The following is a 16,153-nucleotide window of genomic DNA, read 5'->3' as shown; positions in this document are numbered from 1 at the left end:
GGTTAAGGGTTATGGGGCACTCTGTGTTGGGGCTGCCCTGGTGGGATGGCCAGAACTGAAGCGGGTAGGCCAAGGTGTTCCTGAGGCTCTCTGTATTTAGCTGTCTGGCAGGAAAGCTGAAGCTGAAGTGCTTGGAAGCTGGGGGTTGGCGGGGATGTCCCGGGGCTCTCGTGCAGTAGGTGCTCTGGCAGGACAGCTGAAGCTGAAGTGCATGAACACTGTGGGGGAGGGGGAGGGTCCTAGGGCTCTACACAGAGGGCACCCTAGCAGGACAGCTGAAGCTGAAGTGGGCATGGGCCAATGCGCTCCCTGGCCTCTCCACACAGTGCCCTGGAAGGACAGCTGAAGCAGAAGGGGTACAAGCTGGAGGCCCAGAGATCTATGTGCAGAAGCCCAGATAGCTGAAGCTGAATCTGGGGTGTTCTGAGAACCTCTATGCAGAGGGTACCCTGGTGCAGTGGCTGGAGCCAAGGTATGGGGCACAGGACAGGGGGACACCCTGGCATGACAGTAGTAGCTAAAGTAGATTTAGGACTGGGGTGGTCCTGGGGCTCTTCACAGTGAGGGTGCCCTGGTAAGAAGCTGAAGCTGAAGTGGGTGCAAGCCAGGATAACTTGGGGTATTCTTCCAGGGGGTGCCCTGGCAGGGCAGGTAGAACTGAGGTGGGTACAGGCTGGAGCTTCTTAGTGTGTTCTGAGCAGGGGGCAGACTGACTGGTTAGCTAGTGTTGAAGCAGGTGTCAGCAAGGAGGTCCTGGAGTATTCAGTGCCGGGGGTGCCCTAGGTAGCTGTCTGAAGCCAAAGTGATGTGGGCCTGAAGTGTTCTGTGTGCTTTGCACATGTGTCACTGTGGTGTGATGGCTGGGGCTGGCGTGGACTCAGGGCCCAGGGCTCACTGAGGTGGTAGGCCATGTAGAGTGCTCAGACCCTGTTCCCATCCATATTGCCAAGGTCAAGGGGGGACATAAACCATGGTGCTAACCTGTTCCTCTGGCCAGAAAGTTCCAGCAACTTCCCCACCATTTGGCAGGATTCTGCGGCTAGTTGTTCTTTTGAACAGTGGCTTTCTTGTCTGTGCCCCTGGTCATCTGGGGCTGGTGTGGGCTAGGGGGCCCGTGTTCACTGAGGCAACCCACCAGCTATGGTGGTCAGAGCCCTGTTCCTGGCTGCATTATCAAGGTGGAGGAGGAGTGTAAGCCATGATGCTCACAAACCCCTCCAACCCAGAGCAGTTCTGCAGGTCTCTTGACATTTGGCAGGGTTCTAGGGGTGCGTCTTTTATATACTAGTTGCTCTTGTAAGCCATGCCTTTTTTTTCTGTGCCCCAGGGCAGAGGAATCTGCTCTCAGTACTATCCCATCACACTGTCTAGGGTAGGAGTTCTCTTTGTTATTGTGTCATCATCTCTCCCGCTGTTCTCTTATTGCACAGAAGCTGTTCAGATAGCCCTTAGTTGTTCTTCTTCAGGTCTATAAATAGGTGTAGATTTGGTATGTCTATGGAGGCAGTGAGTTCGGGGTGTTCGTACACCTCCATCTTGAAATGGACCTCTGTGCATTTTTAATTGGGGAAAGTGATGTTGTGAATATGTCTACTCTGTAGCATCTTCCAAAATGAATAATAATTTATTTTATGAGGATAATAATAATCTGATAAAAATAAATGAGTAACATAATTGGCTGAAATTTCTTTCCCTCTTTCTTTGCTCTCTTTTCTGTTCACTCTCCCTCTATGTATACTTTTGACTACTTCATGATTAAAATACTGAAGAATTGAGGTGACCATTTCCTGCAGTAGGTGATTCTTTCTACTAATTGCTGTTGAGCTTGTCTCAGCTGTTAGAAATGTTCACCTTGGTGGGCTGCGTGTGCATTTACAAGTTACTGGGTTTAAGTAGACTATAGCATTGAGAATATTTTCATCTGTATATGTAAACATGTGCATCAATAAAATTTGTTAATAAGGAAGTGAAATTAATGCATTTTAATATAAATCTCCTAATATAAAATACCTTTAATTCTGAGTTCTGCTGGGAAGTTGTGACATCTTGTGTGTGAAAGGCTTTTTACCATCATTGTTACATATTAACTGGGCATAGTTTAATATTAATAGCTCCTGAGAATCGTGGTTAATCGAGGTCTTTATTTCCTGTATTTGGGTTTTATTGATGCAACAGTTTGGTTGCTTCTTTGTATAAAATGGTTGTGAGTATACCCAATACTATAACAAGGTTCTGGGCTCTTAACTTTGATGAACACCATGTCATTTCCATCGTGCTGCACTCAAAACAGCACAGATGTGAGTCTGGGAGTGGCGTCCCTGCTGCTCTCATGAGCCTTTGTTTGGAGAACACCCTGATTAACCCCCACCCTTCATGGTTCATTGACTCACTGATAGATCAAGTTTAAACTAGTACATATTAGCACATTTGTTACTAACAGAGGAACAGTTGGCCATTCTGTTTTACATTGCTGGTTCATTGCAAACTGGCGTGCTAAAAAGGTCTATACTCTAGAGTGTGAATTGAGAGGTTCCAAGAAGACTGAGAACTGAGTCAGTTGCGTATTAATGTTGAATTATACCTATATTTTAATCTTGTGTTGTCTATTTGGGGGATGCTTATACTATTGTGAAATTATGAAAAAGTGATTATTATTACTTTGAGGTTCTTTTTTTTTCCCCAGGGCATTCAGGGGATTTAAGTGTCTCAATATCACTTTCATATTAAACAGTTTGTCATGATTCTATGAGAGAAGAGCCAGGTCGTAACTGCCTGATGATTTGTGTTGCATTCTTAAAATGTTTTCCAGGGTTCCTTGTAGCTAGTGATTTTATGTAAGTCTTTATAGTGTACTACGTTTCCGTATTACGTGGAAACGTTTATGGTTTCAAGAGGACTAGAATGTACATGTCTATCATGTCATGAAAAAAATTAAACTGTCTCCTATTTGTTTTTCAATAAATTAAATTCCTTAAAACTTAACTTTTTCCTCTTTCATACCTTCCTAACATAGTTTTCAAGGTCTGCAAATGCTTTTATTATTGTTCTAGTTATTTCTATGGCAAAGAGTTTTGCTAAATCATTTGGCACTCTTTGTCTTGCCTTCATCATCACTCACTGGTGCCATTTCTTTAGCCAGCTACTTCTTTGCATTTTCCTTTCTCTTGTGAGATGATGAAGCACAAGTGCCGTGACAGAGAGAACAGCACTCTGAGTCCAAGCCCAGATAAGACCATTGAGGCTGCCTTTCAAAACTAACTAATGCTATGTCTAGTTCTAGAAGATGGCTAAAAGTAATGGGAAAGGGAGCCATATGGATATATGAGGGAAAAATGGTCCAACCAGAGGGAACAGTATGCATAAAAGGTTGAGCAAGAAAGTCACGTACAGAGGGAGTTAAGTGTGGGAAATGAGGTCACAGACATGTTTGGGGGGCAGAGCATGAAGGGTCTTGGCAAGCTTTGTATGTTGTTTTTTTTTTTTTTGCTTTTGTTGAGAAAAATGGGGGCCATTGGGGAGTTTTAAGCAAAGGAGTGATGTGTTAAAACTTTGAGAGTGAATATTCTGGCTGCTAAGTGGAGAGCAGACTCTGTGAGTGGGGAAAAGGATGGAGGCAGGAGACCAGTTAAGTGGAAATTGGTATAATCCAGGCAAAAGTTAGTGACTTAAATCAGAGCAGGAGCAAGAGAGGTGGTGGGAAGTGGTTGATTAAACTTTGGATTTGTTTTTTGAGATAGAGCTGTCTGGATTTATTGACATTGTAGGTATGGGGGAGGGATATTAAGAGAGAAAAAGCCAATGATGGCAACAAGATCTTTTTATCCTATTAGGGAAAATGTCAAATAATATAGAACACCTAAAAAACTGGGCACCTATATTGCTAACACCTAGATTCTACAGTTCCTAGCATTTTTTCCATATTTGTGTTAACATTTTATTCTGTTAGTACGTTTTAAACTACATACATCATGACATTTCTCTCTGAAATACTTTAGTATGCATCTCTAAAAAAAAAAAAAAAGCGTTTTGCAAGTAACCAAATATCATTACCCTACCAAAAGAATGAACAATAGTTTCTCATTATCATTGAATACCTGGTCCATACTGAAATTTTCCCCATGTTTTCCAAAATGTCTTTTATAGCTGATTTGTACTAACTAGTATTCAATCAAGGATCATTCGTCAAATTAGATACAGTAAAACCTTGGATTGTGAGTAACTTGTTCTGTAAGTGTTCTGCATAACGAGCAAACATTTCTAATACGTTTTAACCTGATAAATGAGCAATGTCTTGCAATATGAGTAGTACATGACACTGTCACATGATCACAACTGAGCCAATGGTTCTTGAAATTCACTTTGGTATACAAGTGCTTTGGATTACAAGCATGTTTCTGGAATGAATTATGCTTGCAAACCAAGTTTCACTGTATATTTAAACTATAATACCAAACATTCCCCTCCTCATTTTTTAAATTCTGACATTGATTTATGGAAGAGATGAGGTTGTCATGTAGATATCTTTAGGTTGTACTGTAGATTTCCTACATAAGGAATAATTATGTATTCCTTATGGAATATGGATTACTGGTCCCCACTCCCAGAAATTCTGACTCAGTGAGTCTCTGGTATGGGCCTTTCTACTGAACTGCTGGGTGACTCTGGGTTGTTCTTCTGAAGACCACCCTTTGAGCCGTAGTGTTGTACCACTGTCTGATTGCTTCTTGGTAGTGTCATTTAACATGTTCTTCTATTCCTTCTCTTGAAAACTGTATTTCTAATATAAAGGCTTAATTAGGTTCATATTGGGCAAGAAGTACTGGGTACTTCATATTTCATTATCTCAGGTGATATGCAATGTCTGACTATCTCATGATTAATGTGGATAAGATTTCCCCAAGGCTAAGATTGATCCCTGAATCAAAGGGATGATGGCTTGATCTCTCCATTGTAACATTTCTATTTGAAACCAGTAGATAATTGTTGGGTAATACTCATGGACCAGGGAGAATAGTTTTCAATAAATATTTTACTTAATAGTTTTATCACTTATCATCTGTGCCTGAACTAATTGTTTAAATAAAGGTAGATCATGAAAATTTTTATGCTTAATCATTATTTCTAAATTAGTCTTATTATTTTATAAAAAGGGATGTTGCTTCTCCTACTGGTACTATTTGATTACTCATAAATGCAGTACTTACTAAAGAGGCAGGATAAATTCATAACTAGTTATTTGTAATTACCAATTTTCAGAGTAAAGTTTCTGACTGGAGCATGTGGAAAGAGGAAATTCTTATTTAGTGAAATAGGGAAGACTATGGGTAGATAGACCGACCCCATTTGGTAGGGAAAATCAGAATTTCAGTTTTGAATATGTTAACTTTGAGATGTCTATTAGACATCTGTATTAGAGTTCAGTTGTATAAAACATAAAATACTCTAGCTATTCTAAATAAAAAGCTGTTTTATACAGATAATATGATGAAATGGCTAGAGGAGAAGGGTCTAGTAAATTGAATATGCTGGTGACCTACAACTGTTACCGCATTGCTTTACTTTTCTTGCTCCCACATATGTGGCATCGTGAGATGTTTTCTAGGACTAGTAAACTAAAGGAAATAAATGGGTATCTTCATGATACAATAGTAATTAGCCACTGAAGCATACAGCCCCACTCGAGTGTTACTAAAAGATAGGGAAAGAAAATTCTTGTGGTGGGCAGAACTTCAGACAATTGATACTAGTTATTAAGGAGTGATGGCCAGAGGGATAGATCCATCTTAATGCATGGACAATGGTTTAGAGCTTCAAGAACTTGGAGGAAACAATTAGAAGTTTGGTGACAAGGATGTAGGAGGCAGCCGTATATGGTTGGTTTTCACAGAATAAGGACAGAATATGAGATTTGTGTTTTATGTAAATGCTCACCAAAGAGCATTTATTTCAAAAGATGAGATAATTAGGCAAGCAAGTTACCGCATTCTACAGATGTAAGTCAGCATCTTTTCAGAGCAACCCTAAGGCTTGCACAGTGAGCACATACACAAAGTGGCCTTCATGCAGAGATGGGGGAAATAACAGCCAGTACTTGTGTTCACCAAGCCTGGTTTGACTCCCATTATTGCTGAGTATTCTACCTGTAAACAGATCAGCCTTGAGTCTAAAGATGGCTCTGTATCTTAGAGCAACCAGTCAACCGTTTGGTGGCAGGTTGATTACATTGGAATCCCTCCACTGTGGAAAGTCAGTGGTTAGGCCTCATTGCTATGAATGTTTACTTTAGGTATGGATTTGAATTTCCTATCCACCATGTTACTGACAACACTACCATCTGGGACCCTACTAAATACCTTGTTCCATGAATTTACATTCTGTGCTGCTTTTGATCAAGGGACTCATTTATATTAAAAGAAGTGAGGCAATTGGCTGACAACTATGGGATTTGTTGGTCTTACCATGTTTCCTGTTGTATTACATTGTGTTCTACCCAGGAGACAAAATTTTGGGAAATTAAAGTAGTTTCTGTTCTATAAACCAAATACATGGGTCTACGAACCAAGAAGTGAAGATAAAAGTATTATCTCTTAACTTCACCTCCAATGACCCCCTCATAAGATTTTTATTTCCTGCCCCTACAACTCTGAACTCTGCTGCTTTAGAGGTGTTAATCGGAGAGAAGAATACTTTCATATGGGAACGTGACAATGGTTCAATTGAATTGGACATTGAGAATTAGTTGACTACATTATTGAACCAACAAATGGAAAAATATGAGCAACAAATGGAAAAAAATAATAATGAAACTGCTATGCTGCCAAAGGTGATCAGTTCTAATTATCAAGGGGAGATAGTGTAGCTACTACTACTCAGTAAGAAGACTGTGTCTAAACCCAGTGGGCAACCTGGACAATCCTAGGAGTAGGATGAAGTGAATAAGCCTATTGTCTAGGAAAATAAAAATGGCCAAACTGACTCTAGAAGACATAGAAAACTTAAACAGACCAATTACCACTGAGGCAATAATTTTTTTGTACTCCTAAAGGACAAACAAACAACACTGACTCTGATATTTTCACAGAGATATCTACCATGCCTTTAAGGAACAGAAAACTTCAATACTATTTAAACTATCGTAGGGCATAGAAAAATAAGGAAAACTCCCAGATTTTGTTTACAGAGTTTGAATGAAATATATACCAACATCTGATGATGCAGATCCAAAAAAGGAAAATTATAGATTGGTCTATTTATGAGTACCAAGCAACTCTTAATAAAAATAGATGGATATGTTGTCAACATGATAAATACATATCTCATTTTAAAGGTTCCATGGAGAAACTTTTGAGGTATTCTCAGTTCAATTCTAGAACTGACAAGAGTATCTTTTATCAGCACTATTAGTCATATTCTTCTGGTGGAGCCGACCAATGCAAGTAGACTAGAGAAGAAAATAAATGTGAATAACAGTTGGAAAAGAGAAAGTCAGATTGCCATTATTTGCAGATGAAATGAGTTTTAGCCTGGAAAATCCAAAAGAATAAAGGAAATGTCTGTGATGAACAATGAGAAAATTAAAAAATGTGTTAGGTGTAGAAATTAATAGTTTTGATAGATGTGGTAAATAGTCAGTTGGGAAGAAATTGGGAGCATATTGACAGTAACAGAAAAGATTAAAAAAAATCTAGAATAGTTCAGTATTTAGCTGAAAAATGTTTAACATGGTACTGAGGGATACAGGAGACTTAATATGGAAAAGCATACCATGCTTTGTACAATTATTATTTAATCCCAATAAAATTCCAGTAGAATTTTTTTTACGCTGGACAAACTGATTTTAAAGATCATGTGTAGGGGCACCTGGGTGGCTCAGTGGGTTAAGTGTCTGACTTTGACTCCGGTCATGATCTCAACACTTGTGGGTTTGAGCCCTGCATCAGGCTCTGTCCAGACAGCTCAGAGCCTATAGCCTGCTTTGGATTCTGTGTCTCCCTCTTTCTCTGCCCTCCCACTCACACTTTGTCTCTTTCTCTCACAAAAATAAACATAAAAAATTCATGTGCAAAGATAAGCCAAAATAAACATGAAAATTCTTAAAAGTAATAAAAAAGAGACAACCCTCCCAACTATTAAGTCATTTCAAAACTATAATATTAGAAACATTATGGTACTGACATATGAATTGATCAGTAGACTTCAGATTAAATGGATCAGAAGAAATCCAAGCACATTCAGAAATTTATCTGAAGGTGGCATTTGGAATCTTTAAGAGAAAGATGATCCAATGAATGAATGATGTTGGGACTGGTGGATAGTCATCTGGCAAAAAAAGTGAAGTCAAATTCCAATTTCATACCTCTATTAAGAGAAATTTTAGATAGGATTAAGTAAAAATATGAAATAAAGACCATAAAATTATTAGAAGAAAAATACAGTGTTTTCTTGGATCACAAAAGGAAACTATTAAATATGACAAAACTCAGAAACCACAAAAATGATAAATTTAACAATAGGTGCATAAAATTAAAACTGTCAGAAAAAATAAAGATCTTTCTCAAACAGAAAAAAATGGCATGATTAAAAATTAAAGGCAATGACACAGAAAAGTATTTGTAACTCATGTAACAAACAAAAGATTAATCTTATGGTAATATGGCAAAAGCAATATGAATTAGCTAATGCTATAAACTGACAGTTAACAGAAAAATAAAAGTATCTTAGACACTTTTATTTCTCAGCCTCTCTCATAAAGAGAAATGTAAATTGAAATTAGCATGAGATACAATATTTCTCTTCTCATACTGTCGAAGATCAAAAAGTTTGAAGATATTTTGGGTTTATAAGGGTGTAAGAAAATAGTCACTGTTCCTGGTGGAGTATAAATCGGTAGTAATAAATTGCTGACTATGTGCCATGTACTTTCTACGCACTTAAATTTGCTTATTAACCATCACAATTACCTTTTGTAGGAAGTACTCTTATTGTCCTCATATTACAGATCAGGAAATTGAAAAACAGAGAATTAGACAAATAACCCAAAGTCACACAGTTGGTAAGTGGGAGAGCTAAGATTTAAAATCATTGACTTTGGGGCGCCTGGGTGGCTCAGTCGGTTAAGCGTCTGACTTTAGCTCAGGTCATGATGTCACAGTTTGTGAGTTTGAGCTCTGCATCGGGCTCTGTGCTGACAGCTCGGAGCCTGAAGCCTGCTTCAGATTCTGTCTCCCTCTCTCTGTTCCTCCCCCACTCACTCTCCCTCTCAAAAATAAATAAAAATTAAAAAAAATTTTTTAAATCACTGTGATTCTAACACCCACTTACTGGCAGGGAGGGTGGGGGTTACAACTCTAAATTGTTTCAACAGCAAGTAATTAGGCAATAGGATAAACTCTCAAGGGTGCATGCCCCTTGATCCAGTAATTCTTCTAGAAATTTGTCCTGTAGTTACATGCAAATAGATGCAAAATGATATTCATTGTAGTATTGTTTGCAGTAAAGGAAGATTGGAAACAACTTAAATACACATTTCCAGGGAACTAGTTAATTAAATTGAGGTTCATCCAAAGTACTAGTCAGCTTTAAATGAAGTGAGAATGATCCTTTATGTAGTGATATGAAGTCATCTCCAAAATATGGTAAATGGAAAAAAATCAAGATCCAGGATAGTGGGTAGGGATGCTCCATCTATGTAAAAAGTTATAGAACATACACATGCATTTTTATATATGCAGAGAATATTTTTTTTTGCTATATTATTATTTTTTTACATAGAATATTTCTGGAAGGATTCTCAAAGTGATACTAGTGGTTGTCATCCAGAAGGGGAACTGGCTGTCAAAAATGAGCTGAAAACAGAGATTTTGAAGTTTTTACCATGAAAATGTTTGTACAGGAGACAGCTGACCATGTGATCCTCAAATATAGAACATTTGCACTGAGATCACTGTGTGAAGAGCATAACCTAGTGCCTCAGACAGACTTGGGTTTAGATTCAAACACTGGTTGGTCTACTGAGAGGGGCAGAGACTTTGTAGCTCTTCTGGCTCCAGGCAACATCTCTCCTCCCCCAGCTTTGGCATTGGCTGGAGGGAGGATAAATTCTTAGAGCTCTGTGTGCTTGGGGCAAGACCCCGCTCCTCATACTCCATTCTCCAATCCCAACTGCTGCAAACAATTCTTATTTCTCTCATGCCGTGTTACTGCCCAAGGCCCTTCATCAGTTGGGTTGCCATTTGTCTAAAGCTCTTTGTACCCTCCAGCCTGACATCGTCCCCCTCTGCTTTGCTCCAGATACTGTTCTGCCCTGTGGAACGAATAGTCCATCATGAGCAAAATCTCCTATATTGTCAACCACTTTCCCCCAAATTTCCCTTACCTTCTTACTTTAGTAGAGAGACCCAGCTCTCTCAGGAGTTTATTTATAGCTTCTCTTGCAGCCCTCAAGTGGTGGCTGTTTTCTCCATCTTGCATTTCAGACCACTGGTCCTGGAGGTGTTGTCAATGTCTCCATATCTGTCTTGCATCTCACTGCTATTTTGAGACCATTTTCTCTCCTTTAAAAATCCTCAGTATTGACAGGGCATCTGGGTGGTTCAGTTGGTTAAGTGTCCGACTTCAGCTCAGGTTATGATCTTGCAGTTTGCATTTTGAGCCCCACATCAGGCTCTGTGCTGGCAGCTTGGAGCCTGGAGCCTACTTAGGATTCTGTTTCCCTCTCTTTCTGCGTCTCCCCTGCTCATGCTCTGTCTCTTAAAAAACATAAAAAATGTTAAAAAAAAAAAATCCTCAGTATTGAAGCTCAGTCCATTAGATGTCACTAGCTTAGCTTGTTATCGTCCTGTGCAGACTACTGGTTCGTTTTTCTTACTCCTTGATGATATTAGCTTCTGTCTTACTGTCATTCTCTCCAACATTATAGCTGCAATAGTTTTATGTGTTTTTTTTAAATTTTGTTAAATGTTTATTTATTTTTGAGACAGAGACAGAACGCGAGCAGAGGAGGGGCAGAGAGAGGGAGACAGAGAATCTGAAACAGGCTTCAGGATCCAGGCTGTCAGCAAAGAGCCCGATGTGGGGCTCGAACCCAAGAACCATGAGATCATGACCTAAGCTCAAGTCGGATGCTTAACTGACTGAGCCACCCAGGCACCCCTAATTTTATGTGTTTTTATAGATTTTCTTTCAGTTTTTAGCTTTCCTTTCCTTCAAAGATCTTGATCTACACTTCATCCACCTCCTGTAATCATACTTTTACAGCAGTGGTTCTCAAAGTGTGATCTCTGGACCCAACATCATCAGTGTCACCTGGGGACTTATTAATAAATTCTCAGACCCCAGATGACTAAGTCTAAAACTCTTGTGCCTGGGAACCAGAAATCTGTGTTTTAAGTAGCCCTTCAGATGATTCCGATGAATATGAAGTTCATCAGGTTTTATTATTGTCATTACCAGTAACTCAGTCTCACTTTCAAACATGCTACCCTGCATGTGGCTATTGGCTTCTGTCTTTCTACCTCACTTGATCTACTCTCCCAACTCCTAAAATTATTCAACCCCTATCCCGAGACTACAGTTAATTGATTATACCACGTTTTCATTAATTCTTAATCCTTCTTGTGTTTTCACTTTCCCCTTACCCACACATTTGACTACTCTTTGACTGTTCTCTTTCACATAACACACCTAAAGAGTAAACAAAATCCTGTCAGCTCTACCTTTAAAATATGTCTGGAATCTAACTTTTCTTAGAATCTCCACTTCATCCAAACACAGTCATTTCCCACCTGTTCTTACTTTGTCTGTCCTCGTACCTACAGTGTCTGCTTTCCACAGAGCAGCTCGGGTGATCCGTTTAACATGCAAGGTTATGTTGCTATGCTGTCACAAATCACCATGCTTTTCTTCTCACTCAGAACAAAAGTCAAAGTCCTTGTCAGTGCCTACAAGGCTGGGAGTGATATGATTTTCCCTGGCCAGAAAGTCATTTCTTCTACCTTGTCCTCCTCTTTTCCCATTTTGGGGTTTCATTTTATCCTGAGAACTTATTACCGCTTGACATACTCTAAGTTCTCTTATTATTTCCGTCCCTTACCATTAAAATGGAAGCTTCGTGAAGGCAGAAACTTTGTTCACTGATAGAGCCTCAGCTTCCAGAATCCTGTCTGGCAAATAGTACGCATGCAGTTATTTGCGGGTAAATGAATGGATGCCATTACTATCCATATGGCTAAAGGTTAACACTACCCTTTTATTCATTCATCAAGTATGTGATCATCTATTATATGCCTTGCACTTAGGAGATAGGATATGGAGAAAAACCCCAGAGTTTCCAGTCTAAGGTCTGAGAACAAATAATAGGTATAAAATTATAATGCTAAAAGAATCAAGATTGGAAAGTGTAGGGACCTGTAAGAACAAATGATAAGGGGGAAATGACCTAGCTAACGTCACAAAACCAAGGGGTTCATGGAAGTCCTTCCCAAGGAAGTGATGACTAAGGCGAGATCAAAACAAAGAGTATGGGTTAATTAAGCACAGTAGCAGCAAGCATAGGTGGGCAGACAAGGCAGAGTGGGTGAAATGGCACTGTGGTAGAGGGAGCATGGTGTGTTGAAGGAGCTGAATAAAGTAGAGAGAAGCTTGAGGAGGGAGCCTGAGAGCAGAGAGGTTGGAGACTTTTTAATTATCTCTCTTTATTCCACCTAATTAAGAAAATCTTTTAAAAATCCTGCTTTATTCAATAGAAATCCCCCCTTCTGATCTCTAAATAGGTATCAAATTGCTACCTAATTTTTATATACTTAGACTCTAGCTTCATAATCATCATATTAAGTGCACCCAAAAGGAAAAGATAAATGAGAAAAGTGAATACATGCTCTGGTGAAAAATTGGCTTTGTTGTTTTATGTTTAAAAAGACTGCAGTTTATCAGGGTGTCTAAGGAATGGAACATTCTGCTTAATTTATTTAGTTTCTATTGCTATTGTTGTAAACTGGGGCTTAAGAATAAAATTAATTTGTTTAAATCTTTTTTTTAAGCTTGCTTATTTATTTTGAGAGAGCATGAGTGGGAGAGGGGCAGAGAGAGAAAAAGAGACAGTATCCCAAGCAGACTTCACATTGTCAGCGCAGAGCCCAATGAAGGGCATGATCTTACAAACCATGAGATCATGAACTGAGCTAAAACCAAGAGTCTGACGTTTAACTGACTGAGCCACCCTGGCACCCCTTTGTTTAAACCTTTTAAGAAAATCTTAATAGTTTTAGCCTCTTTCCTGACTAAGGGGATTGTTTCACAAAGGTTGAATCGGACATATAGCATACTCTATATTTATATAGTATATGTATGTTTATAAGGCTATAAACCTTCAACTACAATGTCCTTATCCTCATAAGCCCCAAATGACTGTTTCTTATTTCCAAAATCTTCTGTTACCTCAGTCATGATCTAGAAAGAGGGGGAAATAAAAGTTGGTTTTTATAACACTGATGACTGACATTTAGTGCCTAGACACTTTGCATGCTGGGCCTGAGAAATGAAGCAGGGTCTTTCGATAAAAATACCGGGTAAGATAAATTTATTTTGGATATTTAATCTGAGTCTTGGCTTCTGAGGTGTAGAACAAGTTTCTTGTCCTTGTCACGTTTTAATGAAAGTGAGCCAGCCTAGCTTTAACTGCTTTGTCCTTCCTGGTTAAAAGACAGCAGTCTTATCCTTTATAGCAGGTTTTTGTTTTTGTTTTTGTTTTTGTTTTACCTGATCCAGAATTGCATTTATTTCTCCTCTCTTTAGTCTCCTTTAATCTGGAACATGTCTTCAACTTTCTTTGTTTCTCACGATACTGACATTTTTTGAGAGTTTAAGGCAGTTATGTTGAGAACGCCCCTCAACTAGAGTTCATCTGAGTGTTCTATGATTGTTGGAGCCACATTATGCACCACAGGAGTGCTGTGTCCTTGGTGTTGTGAATTACATATCACAAGGTATTACAACGCTTATGTATCCTTTTGTACCTTAAGGGTATGGTTAAATTTGATTACTTGACTAAGGAGGTGTCTGCTAGATTTCCCCACTGTAAATGTCCCTCTTAACTCTTTGTAATGACAACAATAAAGAGGGACAGAGTTTAACAGTAAGTAAATATTTTGTTCCCCAACTGGCTGTCACTGATGGTTTTACTATCCATTGCTGAGTCTTGCCTGAATCTATTATTAATAGAGCTGGGTGGTAAACACAGTGATCTTTCTAACTCTGTAATTTCTTCCTTGTTTAGTAGTTGTCATTCTATAAGACAGAGTTTTTCCTTCTCCTCCTTAGTATGATATATTATAGTCTTTACTCCATTTCATGTTGGCCCAGGTTTGGCAATAGGAGTTCTGAGATTTGGGGTTTTTCATCGTGTTGTGTGTGTGTAAATGTAACAAAAAGTAGTTAATAGAGGCACACAGAATAAAGTGGGAATGAGAAGCCACAGAGGTGAATTCTGTTGGTGATTAGGAAAGGCTTTAGTGGGAAAATGGTGTTTGAGGTAAGCTTTTAAAAAGTGGGAGAATTTGGGATGCCTGGCTGACTCAGTTGGTAGGTAGAGCATGCCGAGTCTTCATCTGAGGGTTATGAGTTCGAGCCCCATGCTGGGCATGGAGCCTACTTAATTTAAAAAAAAAAGTGGCAAAATTGTCACAGAAATGGTGATAAGGTGGAGTGGAAGGGAAGAAATTGTCTGAACGAAGCCTGACCTACCTGGTATTCGGCAGGTAAAATTCAGTGGTGCCAGAGCATGATGAGGCAGCTGAAATGGAACAGAAAAACCTCTGCACTTACTGAGTTTCGTGCTGGTCTCTGCTTAGAATTTCTTCTCTGGCCTCGCTCCTGCTGTTTTGCTAGGGGAGAGGATGAGGTATGAGGAAGGAGGGAATTCTAAGTAGTGAAAATCCACAGGAGCCAAAAGCCCCATTCCAAAGCTCCCTTCTCCAGAAAGTCTTTCCTGGATCCCTGATAAGAATTAACCACCCTCTTCTCATACACTCCCATGGTTATTGGTGCCTTTCTGTCAATGATTCTATTTTGTTTTGTGGGGTTTCTATTTTCTGGATTTATCTTTCTCCTTTAAACACAAACCACATCTTAATCACTTTGCTCTGGTAGTCAGCACAAATGCTCAATAAATGTTTATGGAATACATGGGAGAGGGAAAGGAGAGGATAGGTTGGAGTTGGTTGGAGAAGTGCTCTGAATGACATGTTAAGGGGTTCAGGCTTGCCCACACGCAGCTTTTGACAGGTACAGCTTTTGACAGATACAGGCCTGATGGAGGTATGATGTGGGGGACTCAGGGGAATGGGAAGGACAGTGAGTTGTCCCTGCAGCAGCCGCAGAGAAGCCAGAGGGCAACAACTAGGAAGGCCAGAAGGGGTGGAAGCAGATAGTTACCATCTCGTGGATCTGGATCTGGGCACTGGTTTGTAGGAATGTAGGAATCAGAAGTGGGAAAAAAAACAAAAACAAAAACCACAGCAAAAACAAAAAAGAAAAACAAATAACAAAAATGGAAGGAATTGAACATAGTTTTGAGATTTTAAGACTTGACGATGAGATTGACAATGGCCTCTTAGCAAAATATTAAGCACAGGGACAATTACAGAGAATGTAGGCAGTTCAGCACGGTCCTACCTCTTCCTCATCTAATACTCTCCCTGAATTCAAAACAGTATGTGCTGTTGAAAGATTTCCTTCTATCAAATATGATGAGAAATGAAATATTGTCTTCAAGTGCAAAAAAACTGACTTTGGTGTAATGGACTTTTCCATTTGGCTTTAGGAATGGTTTTATTAAGAGCAGATGCTAGTAACTGCTTTCTTAGCCTTGAAACGTGGTCTTATGACAGCAGCTTACCTTGGAAGAAGTGATCTGTAGTGTTCTGGCTCCTCTGTCCCTCCTGCACTTCCTAACAGAAAATTTGCTTTGCACCTGCTCCAACTGGGTCTAAGTGATAAGCATCTTGCAAGCCCAGAAAATTGTAGTATCAAATCTCAGCCCCAACTGTGAGGCGGTGCTCTCATCGAATCCCCACTGAGAGGCTTTCTTTCCCAATTCTCAGGGGAAGAGTCCTTTCTCCCCTGGCCCCTTTTCAGGCTTGAACTTCGACCTAACCCT

At 39.5% G+C, this 16,153-nt stretch overlaps 1 protein-coding gene across 1 annotated transcript in view; it reads left to right on the top strand.

The window, feature by feature from the left end:
- CERKL (ceramide kinase like) overlaps positions 1-16,153 on the top strand; it is a 104,739-nt gene that overhangs the window by 57,596 nt on the left and 30,990 nt on the right. The window lies entirely within an intron of this gene.

This window comes from Lynx canadensis, chromosome C1 (assembly GCF_007474595.2).
Source record: "Lynx canadensis isolate LIC74 chromosome C1, mLynCan4.pri.v2, whole genome shotgun sequence".
Classification (NCBI taxonomy): Eukaryota; Metazoa; Chordata; class Mammalia; order Carnivora; family Felidae; genus Lynx; species Lynx canadensis.
The sequence above is the reverse complement of the archived record's forward strand: the minus strand, read 5'-3'. Positions and strand labels throughout refer to the sequence as shown.